Source organism: Protopterus annectens, chromosome 1.part2 (genome assembly GCF_019279795.1).
Source record: "Protopterus annectens isolate FY-2018-M chromosome 1.part2, PAN1.0, whole genome shotgun sequence".
Lineage (NCBI taxonomy): Eukaryota > Metazoa > Chordata > Ceratodontiformes > Protopteridae > Protopterus > Protopterus annectens.
This window is the reverse complement of record NC_056727.1, coordinates 1,165,874,335-1,165,888,535: the sequence shown is the minus strand read 5'-3', so window position 1 is coordinate 1,165,888,535 and position 14,201 is coordinate 1,165,874,335. Positions and strand designations below refer to the sequence as shown.

Genomic DNA, 14,201 nt, shown 5'->3' with positions numbered 1-14,201 from the left:
AAAGGAGATAAGAGTAAAATCTGAGCTAAATTTGTCTGCTAGTATATTGGTGACATTCTCAGGGTCCGAGTATATATGGTATCATTTACCATTAGCTTGGTACAATGTTAAGTATTTTTTTCAGGTGTCTAACATAATCAAAGATGGCTTTATTGTTACTGTACAAGTGTGTAAAGATCCCTGGTTCTATCCCGGGTTTCAGCACCAAAAACTGTACAAGCAAGAAAATTGACAAGCCAGCAAAGCACTTCAGTTGGGTTAGCACAGTTTAATTCCCATGTAACTGACAATGATTGCAAATGGACACAAGGTATTTATAATGTTTTGAAGGACATAGTTCTGCCTATTGTACATAGTGCTGGCTTAGATAAAATCATTTTATATTTTCTTCCTTGAATAGGAAGAGTGTGCTACTACACCATGTCCTAATTTGGTCATGTAGATATTTTCAGAAATGCTGCTGAGACAGTTTATTTTATTTATTTATATATTTTTCTTACGTTTTGCAGTACATGGTGCACCTTCTTGTTTCTCTATTTGTGTATTTATTTAACATTTGTTGACCGGGAAAGTCCGACTAGGTTCCACAGATCCTGTTTTCAGCAGAGGCCCGGGGAGAAGTACAGAAGCAAACATTTCCTGCTTAGCTTTATCTTTACATTATTATTCTCTTATCTTTCTAATAATAAAGACTATTCATTGTTACTACTGCATTTAATATCTATTTTGTTATTACTGTTCAATGATCATTAATGAAAGTTTGCAAAATACAAAGTAATCCAAAAGCTTAATAAGAAAGAACTTCATACAATCAAGTCTGCAGTTCAGCATGTACTGTATATACAAGACACAACACCTGTTCCTGTCCTTCATTCTATAGACAGCATATGAAGTAAAAGCAATATACATGTTCTTATCCTTTGATGTTCGTAGATATTATGCACACTGATGTTTGTAGATATATATGCACATTTTACAGAATATGTATTTACATTGTCTGTTCTTTACTAGTATGTTTTAGGAATGTTTCTGATAGAGATAGAAAATTACTGATTAATAAGTGTTTACGAAACATCTAAAAGAGAGTCATTCACTGTTGTTACAATACATCATTTGTATGTCAGTGTGTGACCCTTCATTCCAGTCTGCTGTGACCTTTTCATGCTAACTTTATCCTAATAGCAGGCTGAGCTGGCAATTTTAAGAGTTACTGTGAAGTCTTACAGCTGGTTTGGATCTCACCTGTTTTTAGAGGAATTAATTCCAATCCATGTAATATTCATTTATATTGATAATTATATTTTGATAGAGAGAGGAATTCTACATTAGCACTGTCTTAGCTGGTGCCCTTTAGCTAGGCATTGCATTTTCTTGCAACTTTTTATTCTTTTTGCTAATTCCTGTCATGTTTTTCAGCCACTGACAGTCATGTAAAAGATTGTTCACACATGTTGCTCAGAGAAAATCATGTAAGCTGGTGTATCAAATTTGTTTAAGATTCCAATGCTATAACAGTTATTCTTTCCCTGGAGACAAGTTTTGCCTCATATCTGGCAATGGGAAATTTGATCAGCATCTGAAGTTCTTTCTTGAAGTTTCCAAGAACATTTTTGGCGTTATGAGTGTTACATTTAGTTTAAGTGTAATAAGTTTTCCTTTTATTGTATAACCTGTCTGTATTAGGCTTCCACCACAGTGCTTTGTTTTTGAAATAGACATTGCATTTGTGTCTCATTCAAGCTAATGCATTTAGGCTGTTATAGACATGAGAGTAGAATGTAGTGCTGAGATCCTTGAGACGGGAAGGTCTTTAGAATTGAACCAGGATCTTAACCAAATTTTATTGGATTAGCTTTTGCATAATCCCTAAATGCCAAAGTATTGGAAGGTGCATCAGGCTTTTCTCTTATACTGAATATAACTGTGGTCTGATTAGACTAAGAGCCAAATATGATTAGTGAGGAGCAAAGCTGGCTCATGTTGATAAGAAATAGGTGCAGGACTTAATCACCCCTGTTTGGTTTAAAGGCAAGCTGCCCAAGGGTAATTTTCATTGATGAAGTCCAGGATTTTTTGGCCAAAAGTGATAGGTGATGTATTCATTTCTCAGTTTATTGACTGATAGTTGAAGTGATCTTGGAACTGGTGTTTGGCTTTATATATAAGGAGTCCAAACTGACTAAGTAGGAGGTTTGGCCTGAACAGGGCATTTAAGGTGTCTTGTAGTTACCTATGATATGATACAGAGTTTTGTTTGAGTTCGTTGTCTTGTGGTATGAGTTTAGAAGTGAGATTTGTTTTAGAAATATTGACATACCACTGCCTATTATTGTTCCTTCATCTGCGGTAGGCCTGAATACATGTTAGGTATTGAAGTCTTGCACCAAAGGTTGCTAACACTCTATTTAAACCAAGTTTCTATAATGGTGCAGAAAATGATATTTTCAAATGATAGGTATGCTTAGAGGGAATTGTGTGCTTTTATTTAGGCTCCTAGCATTCAACAGCAGTACCTTTGTATGACCACATTGTGATTTGTAGTGTTGGATAGACCGACTTTGCCTAAGAAAACACTATCGGGGTGGAAAATAATTTAGCCAATATACAGAAGCCTTGTGGGTGAGACGTATACGCCTTTGAGGAGGCAGACAAAGCAAATTGAACTGTCTCTCTTCTCTTTCTAGGCTGAAATATATTGCACACCTTAGAATGACACTAAAAGCAAATGCAGTTGTTGAAGTTAACAGTTTATTGTTTGCACTACAGTATCATATGCGATGAAGTTAAGATAATGCTTAAGATTAGGTTCATACCAGACTCAGACACATGCTTTGAGAGCTCTGATATGTTCCTTTTCATATAGTCCAAGGATGAATCAGGGGTGTACCCAGGTTTCTTCAGTTTGCTCAGTAAGGTCTAGTACTTATGCCGCCATGATCCATGATGCCCTGACCCTTTCTTCCCTGCTTCAAACCTCTCTCCAGATTGGTAACATAGTCTAACAGATGCCCACATCCAGTCTTAACTGGTATTCACTAGCAGCAATACACTTCAACAAGTCCCTGTATTACATCCAGGTAGTTAGTCCTACAGAGATCCAGTCTTACCAAATACCACACAGGACAGCTCATTTACAGACGTACTTCTTTTTTGTTCAGGGAGCTGTTTGATGCACTGGTTTTGGTTCCCTTAATATTTTGTGTAAGTCAGTCACTCATACCTAGAGATCTATCAGCTGCTGATCATTCACCAGACTAGCTTGTAATGAGTGCCACCTGCATTCCTGCTGTGAATCTCTTTGACTTCTCAAGCTATACTGGAATGATTTACTTTGAAGCTCTCCTTTATCGGAATCTGCCTGGGTCCATTTATTTTTACTTTTGTCAACTCTATAATGATTCCAAATTAACTCTTTCTTGGACCCTTTTCCATACAACTCTTTAATTTTTGATTCTTGGAATGCCCCTGTCCAGGTCAGGATCATTTTACTGCAAATACATCCACAGTATGCTGTAATACAGGTATGAGTGTGTGTGTGTGTGTGTGTGTGTGTGTGTGTGTGTGTGTGTGTGTGTGTATGTATGTATGTGCAGGTATGTGTGTGCATGCATTCTGTTTGTATAAAGGAACTGCACTATATATCTTATTACTGTATCCAAAATGTGCACATTTTCCCAAAATGCCTCCCCTATACAGTTAAGAACTGCAGCATCTCATCCTCTGTCCCCTGAAACAATTACATAAAATAGCACTTTATGAAGATTAATATTGTGATCACACAGACTGCAGAAAGTAGGTTACACCTTCTGACAACCATCAAATTACACTTTGCCTGGCTACACCAATGTTCAAATATTTCTTCATACACTATGCTGTCTAAACCTTTCTTCTTTTTAAAGCTGTTCTCACTTTGTCTGATCCTTTCCTCCCACTCAGATTTCTTACCAATAAATACACAAAAGAAGCTGTCAAAGTCCATGATACCATAAGCTAAGGTCAGATCTGTTTATGAACAATGCGACCCAAACTAAATTTTTTGTCTGTCTCATCCAGCTTTGCACATGTACCACTGGATCTTCCTCACAGGTTTTTACCTATACAGGCAAACTGAAGTCCTGTTTTTTCCAGTCAGCTTTGTAAAGATTTTGATTGGTCTACCTTCTCCCATCTGAAAGGGCTGGAAAGACACCCACCTGTACACTCAGATTATAGAAATCATAGGCTAGGACCTTCCAGCTGCACTGCCCTGTATAGAAATCATAGATAGTTACTATGCATGCAGCCCAGCAGACCATTACATTTGTTATTTTCATTGTTTAGGGTTTTAAGGATGGGGTATTTAAGAGAGCTGGATGTGTTTAGTGTTGTGATTCTGATGAAGTACTTATATGAAAGCAGTTAATCTCTGTTCTTGTGAACAAATACATTATTTGGATGTTCACTACAGTGTCGCTGTTTTCTGTTCCTGGATCCATTCTGTTCCTGTATGGTTTGTGCCTTCAACATGCTTTTGTGTTTGGTTCTACAATTTTGTCTTTGGGAGCATAAATCATATTTGTTCCCAAGAATTAATTATTTCACTATATATTTTATGAGGATAGTTCTTTGTTATGATGAATGGTGATAAGAGGTCAATCCAGAGCTTTAAATCTATATTTGTATTAATGAATTTTCTAAATGAATTAATATAATAATTGATCAAATGTGTTTTAGTGGGTTTTGTTATGTTGTATTGCATACTGATACTTAGTATGCACCAAGGTTTATTAGTCTTATCTGATATTTGAAATTTGCTAGTAAATTAAACTCGTTTATTGATATCACAGTTAGTAATCTTTTCCAGTTAGCAGAATAATTAGGATTTATCCAGTCTGCAATATTTTTAGATATGGATGCCTTTATATATGTTTCAATATCTGTAAAGTTTAGTCCTCCCTGTTTCCACGGTCTAATATGATGTTTTAAGGCAATTATATTCTTCTTGGGGAACCATAAAAATGTTATTAAACAAGTATTTATTTCTAATGCTACATAAAGAATCTTAGGTAGCAAAACCATTTTTATTAATGGTGCCGCGGTGGTACAGCATTAGCATTGTTACCTCAAAACAAGAGGTTCTCCCTTTCGATTCTTGGCTGGGCTTGGGAGTGCCTTCTGTGTGGAGTCTGCATGTCCTCCCTGGGGTTGGGTAGCGTTGGAAAGACATGCGTGCGTAAATGGGCATGCCTTTGTTAAAGGTTGGGCGTCGAGCTGGCACCTCAGCGTTTCATAAAAATCTACTGCCAATCATTAGCGGACTGGAGTTCCTCTGTGGTGACCCCTTACTGGGAAAAGCCGAAAGACAAACAAACAAACTCTATCTTCAAATGTTAATACTGTTTTATTCCATTTTTCCACACATATTTTAATTGTGTTAATGATATTACTATAGTTTATTGAAGTTATTTCATTTAGAGCTTTGCATAACTCTATTCCTAAATACTTTAGAGTAAATTCTTATTTCCCTATGATGTGATTTCCTTTAACCTGTATTTCTTTTTTTTATTTAAAATTAAAAATTTTGATTTTGATCTATTAAATTGAAGACTTGAAGTCCTATAAAATTTCTCAACCAATATATCCAGTTCCTATAAGCTTTCTTTAGAATTAGATAAGGTTAATAATATATCATCAGCAAAAAGCATTACTTGAGAAGTATATTGATCATAAACATCTACTCCTCTTATCTTTAAATTATTGAATCTACCAGTATTTCAAAGGCCAGAGCAAATAGAATTGGTGACATGGGACAGCCTGGTTTAGTACCCTTTGTTATATAAATAGATTCAGAAGTAAAATGGCCTAGTTTGACATAAGCTAGATTATTTATATATATATATATATATATATATATATATATATATATATATATATATATATATATATATATATTATTTAATAGATAAACACAGGAAGTAGGAAATTCAAATAGTTCTAGAATTCTGAATAGATAGTCCCAGTTTAAGGAATCAAAGGCTTTCTCTATGTCTAAACCAATTATGAGTGTTTCTTTATTTTCCTTATTTACATAATCTATGAGAGTAAATATCATTTTAATATTATCATGCATGTGTCTATTGTAAATAAATCCAGTTTGGTCATTATTTATTGTTTTAGTTAATGGTATTTTCATTCTATTGGTTAAAAATGTCATAAATATCTTATAATCATTATTTAATAATGTTATTGGTCTGTATGAAGTACAGATATTCAATATTTTATTTTCCTTTAGAACTGGAATGATTAAATAATATTTCCAAGAAGGTGGAATTACTGCTTGTGATTGAATTTCTAATAGAGTTTTATGAAAGAGAAATATTATCATTGAAGGGAAAAGTTTATATATTTCCATAATGATGCAATCTATTCCTGGTGCTTTATTATTTTTGCCTTCTTTTATTCTGTTAGTCATTTCTTTGTATGATATAGTTTTTTGTAGCTCTAGTTTTAATTCTTCTGGTATTTTTTTTATATTAATAGATTTTGTATCCAGACTCAATTGATCAGTATATGTATTCTCTTTTTTAAAATGTTCCATGTAGTGATGTCTGAATGCATCAAGAATCTCTCCTATATCTAATACTTTTTTCCCTTTCTTTTCGTGATATATGTTGTTGATATTATTAGCTTTTGATTGTATTTTAACTCTTGTAGATATATTAGGTACATATTTGGGGGGAAGTAGCCAAGGAGTTTACTTTTAGTTTTTCTAAGGCTGAACTAGTTTTATGTGTTAGAATTTCATTATTTTTTTATTTAATTCTTCTATTTTATTTTCAATTTCTAAAAAATGATGATTTTTTTCAGATTTTGATAGCATGAGTCTGGATTGTAAATCTAATAATTCAGAAGCTCATTCCTCTAACTTTATTTTTATACCAACTAAGGGTTTTACCAAATATATAAGCTTTTGATGAGTCCCATATCATAACTTTATTGATTTCTGTAGTATAATTATGATCTGCTGTGGTGACCCCTAACTGGGAAAAGCCAAAAGAAGAAGAATTAATATCTATAAAAAACTGTAATTCTGATAACAACCAAGGTTTAAATTCTTTTATTTTTGTTATATATGATGGGATTCTAGAAGAAAAGATTAATGGTTTGAAGTCAATTTGAAATTTCAAGATTAAAGAGTTGTGAACTGAGAAAGGGCAGGGATGATTTAGAAATTTATGATTTTTGAATTTAAATCTTCAGCAATAAATATTTTGTATATTCTGGTTTGAGTTCCAAATCTATGATCTTGACAGGAGAACAACAATGATTTATCTTCTATCTAATAAAAGAAATAGTTCCACCCATTTATTTAAAGATTTTGAGATATAAGTTGTACATAAAGGTCTCTTGTTTGTAGTTTCAGAACATCTAGTATACAGTTAAAGTCTCCTCCTAATATTAAGTTACATTTATAGTTATTGCAAATAAAATCTAAGTGCTTTTTGACTTCCTATTCTGATATCAGGGAACCATTATAGGTTTACTAGAGTCGATATTCTGTTATTAAATTTAATTATTACAAAGGCTATACAACCTTCTTTATCTTCATATTTATAAATATTTTCTGGGATGATAATATTTTTTCCATAGAATTGTTGCTACTTTTGTTTTTGTCTTATAGGAGCATTGGGCTAATATCACATATTCCCTGGGATTCCATTTATAACTATCATTTATTTTGAGATGTATTTCTTGAAGGAAGACAACTTGCGCTTTGTTCAGTTTTAAATATTTTAGTAAATTTGCTCTTTTGCTAGGATTATTTAAGCCATTAGTATTAAAGATAATAAAGTCAAGTCCATATTACATTATTATTGGGAGAGTAAACCTTTTATTATTATCATTATTATTATTATTATTATTATTATTGCAATTACACAGTTTCTCTGAAAACAGCAAAGTTTATAATTGTGTATGAACTAATAAAATAAGTTATCTGTCCTATTTCTTGTATGAATAACAATAAACTAACATTTTGGTCAGGCTTAAGAAAAAATGTTATATAATAGCAAAATTAAAAATAGCAACTACTAACTTAAATAAGTTCCACTCTAGACATGGAATGAGTATCATTCCTAATCTGATAGATAAACATGGGTCTATCAGATTATTACTCATATCTTTAACAAACCGAGACAACTGAGCTCCATAAACTAAAATACTGTATGGAGAGTAACTGGTAAAAGGAATAAGACATTTTAAGATTATATTATATCAGGTAATATTTCTTTTATTAGTTTAATAAAAAATGTTATCATAGAAATTATCTGATATGTAATCAATTATATAGAATTCTCAAATCACAAATATATTTACATTCAAATTGTACAGCTAATATGAATTAGATGGAAATATCTTTTATTATGGTTGTTAATAATGATGGTTAAATGTTTCTATTTTATTTCAATTTAATATATATATATATATATATATATATATATATATATATATATATATATATATATATATATATATATATATAATGTCTAAATTTCTCTAGTGCTATACTAATAGGCCTTAAGTTTAATCACAGACAATAGGTGTTTAGTATTTGTATGTTATGAACAAGCTTGGCTTATTACATTTCTTGTAATATTCATATCATAGATACAATTAGTATTTACATTTATGCAGGGGTATTGACCAAGCTGATCATGATATGATGAGATTGTGTTGTTTATGATACAATACTAAAGATGTTACACTTAAAAAGGGCTATATAACATATTTACCCAGATACTAAGAAAAATCATTACTATCCTATATAGTTCTCTATACTGTAAAATTTGATTTTTAGAAATTTCAGTGTGAACTATGCAATCAATATGATGTTCTAATAATAGAGTTTGCATATAGTAATTACAGATAGTGTAATTAATTAAACGTCAGAGATGATATTTATCACTCTTGCTGATATATATATATATATATATATATATATATATATATATATATATATATATATATATATATATATATATATATATATATATATATATATATATATATATATATATATATATATATCTTGGGTTCCCTATTAGCTGATCGAAGATGCATTCTTTCGAATGCAACTTGATCTAACTTTATAGCACGAAATGGCAAAATACTGAAGTGGCATATAAGCAAATTCTTTCCCTGGGAAAGAAATCACTTGGTCGCCTTCAGTATTTTGCCTTCTTCATTACTGTAGTGCGGTCTAGGAGTTGGTATATTTAAGTAGGGGGTGTGAGGGGCAAAGCCCCCACATTAGAAATCATTTGTGGTGTGCATGTGTTGTGTGTGGGTTTCTCGGAACAGCGACTTTTTTTTCCCTGGGAAAAAATTGCTGTTCTGAGTGTTCGAGATTGTAAGCTTTTGCTTACATGGGGTCGATGAATCAGCGTTCGCTTTTCTAAGCATTCAGTGATTCAATACAGACCTGTTATCTTGTTTCATTACCGGCATGTTTACATTATCAAAACTTCAATTTACAGACATTATTAAATATTAGTACATTTCAGATACATTAAGTTATTTTTTCCCTTTTCCTTCTTTCCTCTTTCCATATATGAGAAGTTTCCATATGTAACACTTATTAGTGTGATAGAGATACTATTTAAGATAGAATCAACAGAGTCTCCTAATGTATCTATTAATAACATTGTTTATATCCTTTCTGGATATTGTCTAACAGGCAAACCAATCTTATATCAAACCTCTCTTCTTTGTCTGTTAATTACCATAGAAAGACAAAGTCTAAGAATATTGAAGCAGAATATAAACAGTTTTAAGACTGTACAGTCTGCAGGTATTAAAATGATTGGTTGAATGACTGCTGTTAATTCAGAAACTACTTGTTTCATATTATGACAAGTTGCATTTTTTACAGTGTCCAAAAAAATCACTCATATTAATTTCCCTGAATAACCTTGCAAGTTTAATGACAGTACAAAAGCATTAGTTCCATTGGTGTCATCATATTTACCATACATGGTTAAGGAAAAAAAAAGTTGTTCTTCTGGTATTTAAACCCTAACTTTGAAAGAGTTTCTGTCTATACTCACTGAGCAGAGTGGATGAGAGGTGTTGACTCCAACTCTTAGCTGAGATATATAAGTATCCTGTTTTTTTTCCGATTATTTATACAATTCATTGTTTCTAGCAATTTATATGTAGCACTTTTATTGTAATCTGCCTGGGTAACTGATTTGTTTGCAGTTAAAAGCATTCTGTATCTTTACAAATCTTTATCTGTTTAAAAACTTTCATTTTGTGGCTTTCTGTAGTGCTTTGCAGGCTAATAGCTTTAGTGTCCCCACCCTCCCTGTTGGTGTCTTGCTGTTATACTTGGTGGCTTTGCAGTTGCCCGCCCCTACTGTGGATCTGATCTGGGACACTCCTCCTAGTCTGGTGTCATTAGCTCATTCTACCTAATACATTTGATAAGGCCTTCTGTTTCTCCTTTTTCCCTTTCAAAAAAAAAATTTTTTGCCTGAATTTCCTTATGTTCTGACTGTGCTTCTCAAACATTTTGGAAATATAGAGTATATTTTAGAGCATTTATCATAACTGTAATTACCTTAATATTGCTACAATCCAAGTGCTCTAGGTTGCACTGCATCCAAAGTGTTTGTGTGTTTTAGCTGCTTTTCTGTATATATAGACTTCTCTATATATGTAGACTAGCTACTTATTCTGCTGTGTTACTGCCTCTTAAATCGTTTTTCAGTTGTGCACTTGCCTTGCTTCATTTAAAAAGTTTTAAATTGCTAATTTTGTAGAGTTTTAATTGCATTTACTGTTTAGGACTACACACTCAAGTGTGTTAGCCTTTTCTGTGTTTATTTACTGTATTATTGCATTGCTTAGCCTGTTTCAACAAAAAAAAAATGTATACTATCTTGTTTGCTCATTTCCCACCTTTTCTAGCCAGTCCATATCCCAGGCTTTGCTAGTCTCAGGACTTTATTTTCTGTGCTCAGAGCTATCCAGACCTTGCTGTGGTAGAGGGTAGCACTACTACCTACCAGTGGGACTGGTGAGCATTGTACTGCCTATCTAATGCTAGAAGAGTGGATTCCAGCTCTGAAATTGTAATTTTATTAGCCTTTTTGGGCTGATTTCTATCCCTTTCAACTTTCTGGCTTAAAAACACATTTGTTTGCACATTTTTTACATCATGCAGCACTACAAGGCTACAGTTAAACTATTCCAGGTGCCAGAAAGTCTGTTCTTCAAATGTTCCCTTAAAACTAGCTGGTTTCTCATTAGTAGCACTAAAATCTGAAACCCTGTGACTAGCACTTGCTCTAGAACCTGCTGGAAAGTACTAGGAAGCCTGAAACTGATACAAGCACTCAGCTCTCCTTGACAATTAGGAGAAATTAATCATAGGCACTAAACAGCCTATAATTGCAAAGTACCTTGCAAAGGTAAGGGAAAACAGCTCTTAAACTTTACAAAAAAGCACCTAAACAGGCATGTCTAAGGGTCAGCTTCCGGTGATTTCTCCTGTCCACCTGGTGAATCTGGGCATACTGGGGCAATGTGGCAACTGCCTCATGTACACAGATAATTCTCTCCTCCTACTACCCAACACTACAACTTGTGAGAGATGCACCTACATAGCCAAACTGGAAGCAAAGCTCTCTCCGGTCAAGATTGTGCTAGACAGTCAAGAGGAGAAGGATAACACCTGCATTACACCTCTAGCAACTCATAGCCCTTCAAAACCCATACCATCAACAGCCACACATAGCAACACTAAACCTACATATGCGGAGGCCCTTAACATTAACCCGACCAAGCAACAAGGACCTCCAAAGCTGAAATGCAAACAAACACCAGTCACAACCAAAGTGACACATAGCTCACAACACCAGTGTGCCACCCAACAACAGCCCCTAAGGCAAGACAATGTACCCAACACTTTAGTCATAGGTGACTCTATAGTCAGGGACACTGATGTCCCACTCACCAGGCTGAACAAGGAGAAAATTACAGTCAGCTGCCTGTTGGGTGCCAGGATCCACCACATAATGCATGCACTCAAGTCACTCCACAACAAGTACAAATATGACTCTGTCATTGTCCATGCTGGAGTGAATGACTTGAGACGTACCTCCCTGGACTACATGAAAAGAGACATGGAAGACCTCTTGGATCATGTGACCCTGGCAGGTATGACCCTAGCCCTGAGTAGCATCTGCCTTCACCCAGAATTATACCACAGTATAAGGACAAAATGATTGACTTCAACAATTGGATAAGCTTCTGGTGTCATTCAAAGGGGATCCAGTATTTGTCTGCCTGGGAAGACATGACCGACAAACCATGATGCTTTGCCAGAGATGGTCTGCACCTGTCACCTCTGGGATTCAGGTTATTGGCTAAAGATCTTGCCACCCCTATAGTGCCTTTTTAGGCAAGATTCAAAGGATAAAACCACCACCGTAACAGATACAAGCATGCAAAATCTGAAGGTAATGCTACTCAGTGCTAGAAGTCTAAACCTCAAAATGCACTGTCTCGAGGCACTCCTAAAAATGGAGAACATCGATATCTGTGCTGTGACTGAGACCTGGTTTAAAGCTCCAGAGAGCACCCCTGCAATACCAGGCTACAATTCTTACCACACTTTTCGGCCACAAAACCAAGACCGAAACACTAAAGGTGGAGGAGTGTCCATATTCACCAAGGATATTCACACCTCCAGGCTAGTTGCCCAACACAATGCATCTGAAATTCTCCAGGTGCAACTAACACTAGGTAAGACTGCAATCCAAACTGTAGCTTGCTACAGATCCCCCACCATACCCCAAGATTCTCACTACACCTTCCTAAACATACTGGAAAATATTAAGATACAACCAAACACCCTAATACTGGGTGATTTCAACTACCCTGCCATTAATTGGGAAAACTACTCGGGTACCAACTCCTTTTCCCAACGGTTCTTGGAATTCATAAATTCCAATGCCCTGGATCAACTAATCCATTGTCCCACCAGGGGCTCCAATATCCTAGACCTGGTCATTACCAACATGGGAGATAGATGCTCCACTCCAGTGGTCACCCCCTCATTGGTCAGGTCTTACCATAAGCAAATCACCCTTGACATCCACATCCCACTCCCACCCCCCAGTAAGGAGACCTCCTTAAAACCTTCTCCAAAGCCAACTTCATGCTACTGTAGTCAGAAGTGACAAACTTCACAACACCCACGCAGATGGGATCTGGAAGTTCGACTGCAGAATCCTACACTAAGGCACTGTACGAGCACATCCACTAGTGCATGAATCGTGCCATCCCAAATAGAACCAAGATGCTCTTCTCCAAATAAAGGAAGCCAATCTGGTGGTCCCCTGCTATAAACAAACTATACAACAGAAGGAAGAAACTGTTGCATAAAAGAGGAAAATCCCAGGATGCAAAAAACTCCCTCACCAGCCTCAGTAAGAAGCTGAGATCCCTCATAAAATCCTCAAAAGCTAGTTACAAAAATAAAATTGCCAAAGATTCCAAAGATAACCACAAGCATTCTATAGTTATGTCAAGAATCTAAATGGCAATGCTCAGATCTGCTCTGAGGTACAACAGAATGGCATTAAATATACTGATCACAAGGATATTGCCAATATCCTGGCAGATTGATTTAGTGCCAACTTCACCCCACTCTCACCCCCTAAAGGGCCCATCTCAATACCAAAAGATTGCCAAATTCTGATAATCACAGCCACACAGCTAGAAACAGCACTCTCCATAGCTAAGAATACAGCATCTATGGGACCAGATGACATCCCAGGCTGTGTACTACATGAACTACAAAATGAACTGGCACCCCACCTAAGTGTCATGTTTAATCATAGCCTCACCTCAGGCTTCATGCCCACTGAGTGGCGCACAGCTACAGTTATCCTGCTCCACAAGGGAGGATCCGCCTTGGATCCTGGGAACTACCGTCCCATCAGTCTGACAAGCCTGATCTGCAAGGGCATGGAACGCATTATCATGGAACTTATAAACAAAGACATTGGCAACCTTCAAACACTGGACCCCACCCAGTTTGGGTTTGTGAAGGGCCGATCTTGTCTCCTGAATCTGATTGACTTCTTCGAATCGGTCTCCAGAGCTGCGGATGAGGGTAAGGCGGTCCACACAGCCTATCTGGACCTCGCCAA

General features: G+C 35.2%; 1 protein-coding gene across 2 annotated transcripts in view; it reads left to right on the top strand.

The window, feature by feature from the left end:
• Positions 1–14,201, top strand: part of LOC122792269 (mucin-3A-like) — a 408,767-nt gene that overhangs the window by 228,557 nt on the left and 166,009 nt on the right. The gene's annotated exons all lie outside the window — the stretch shown is intronic.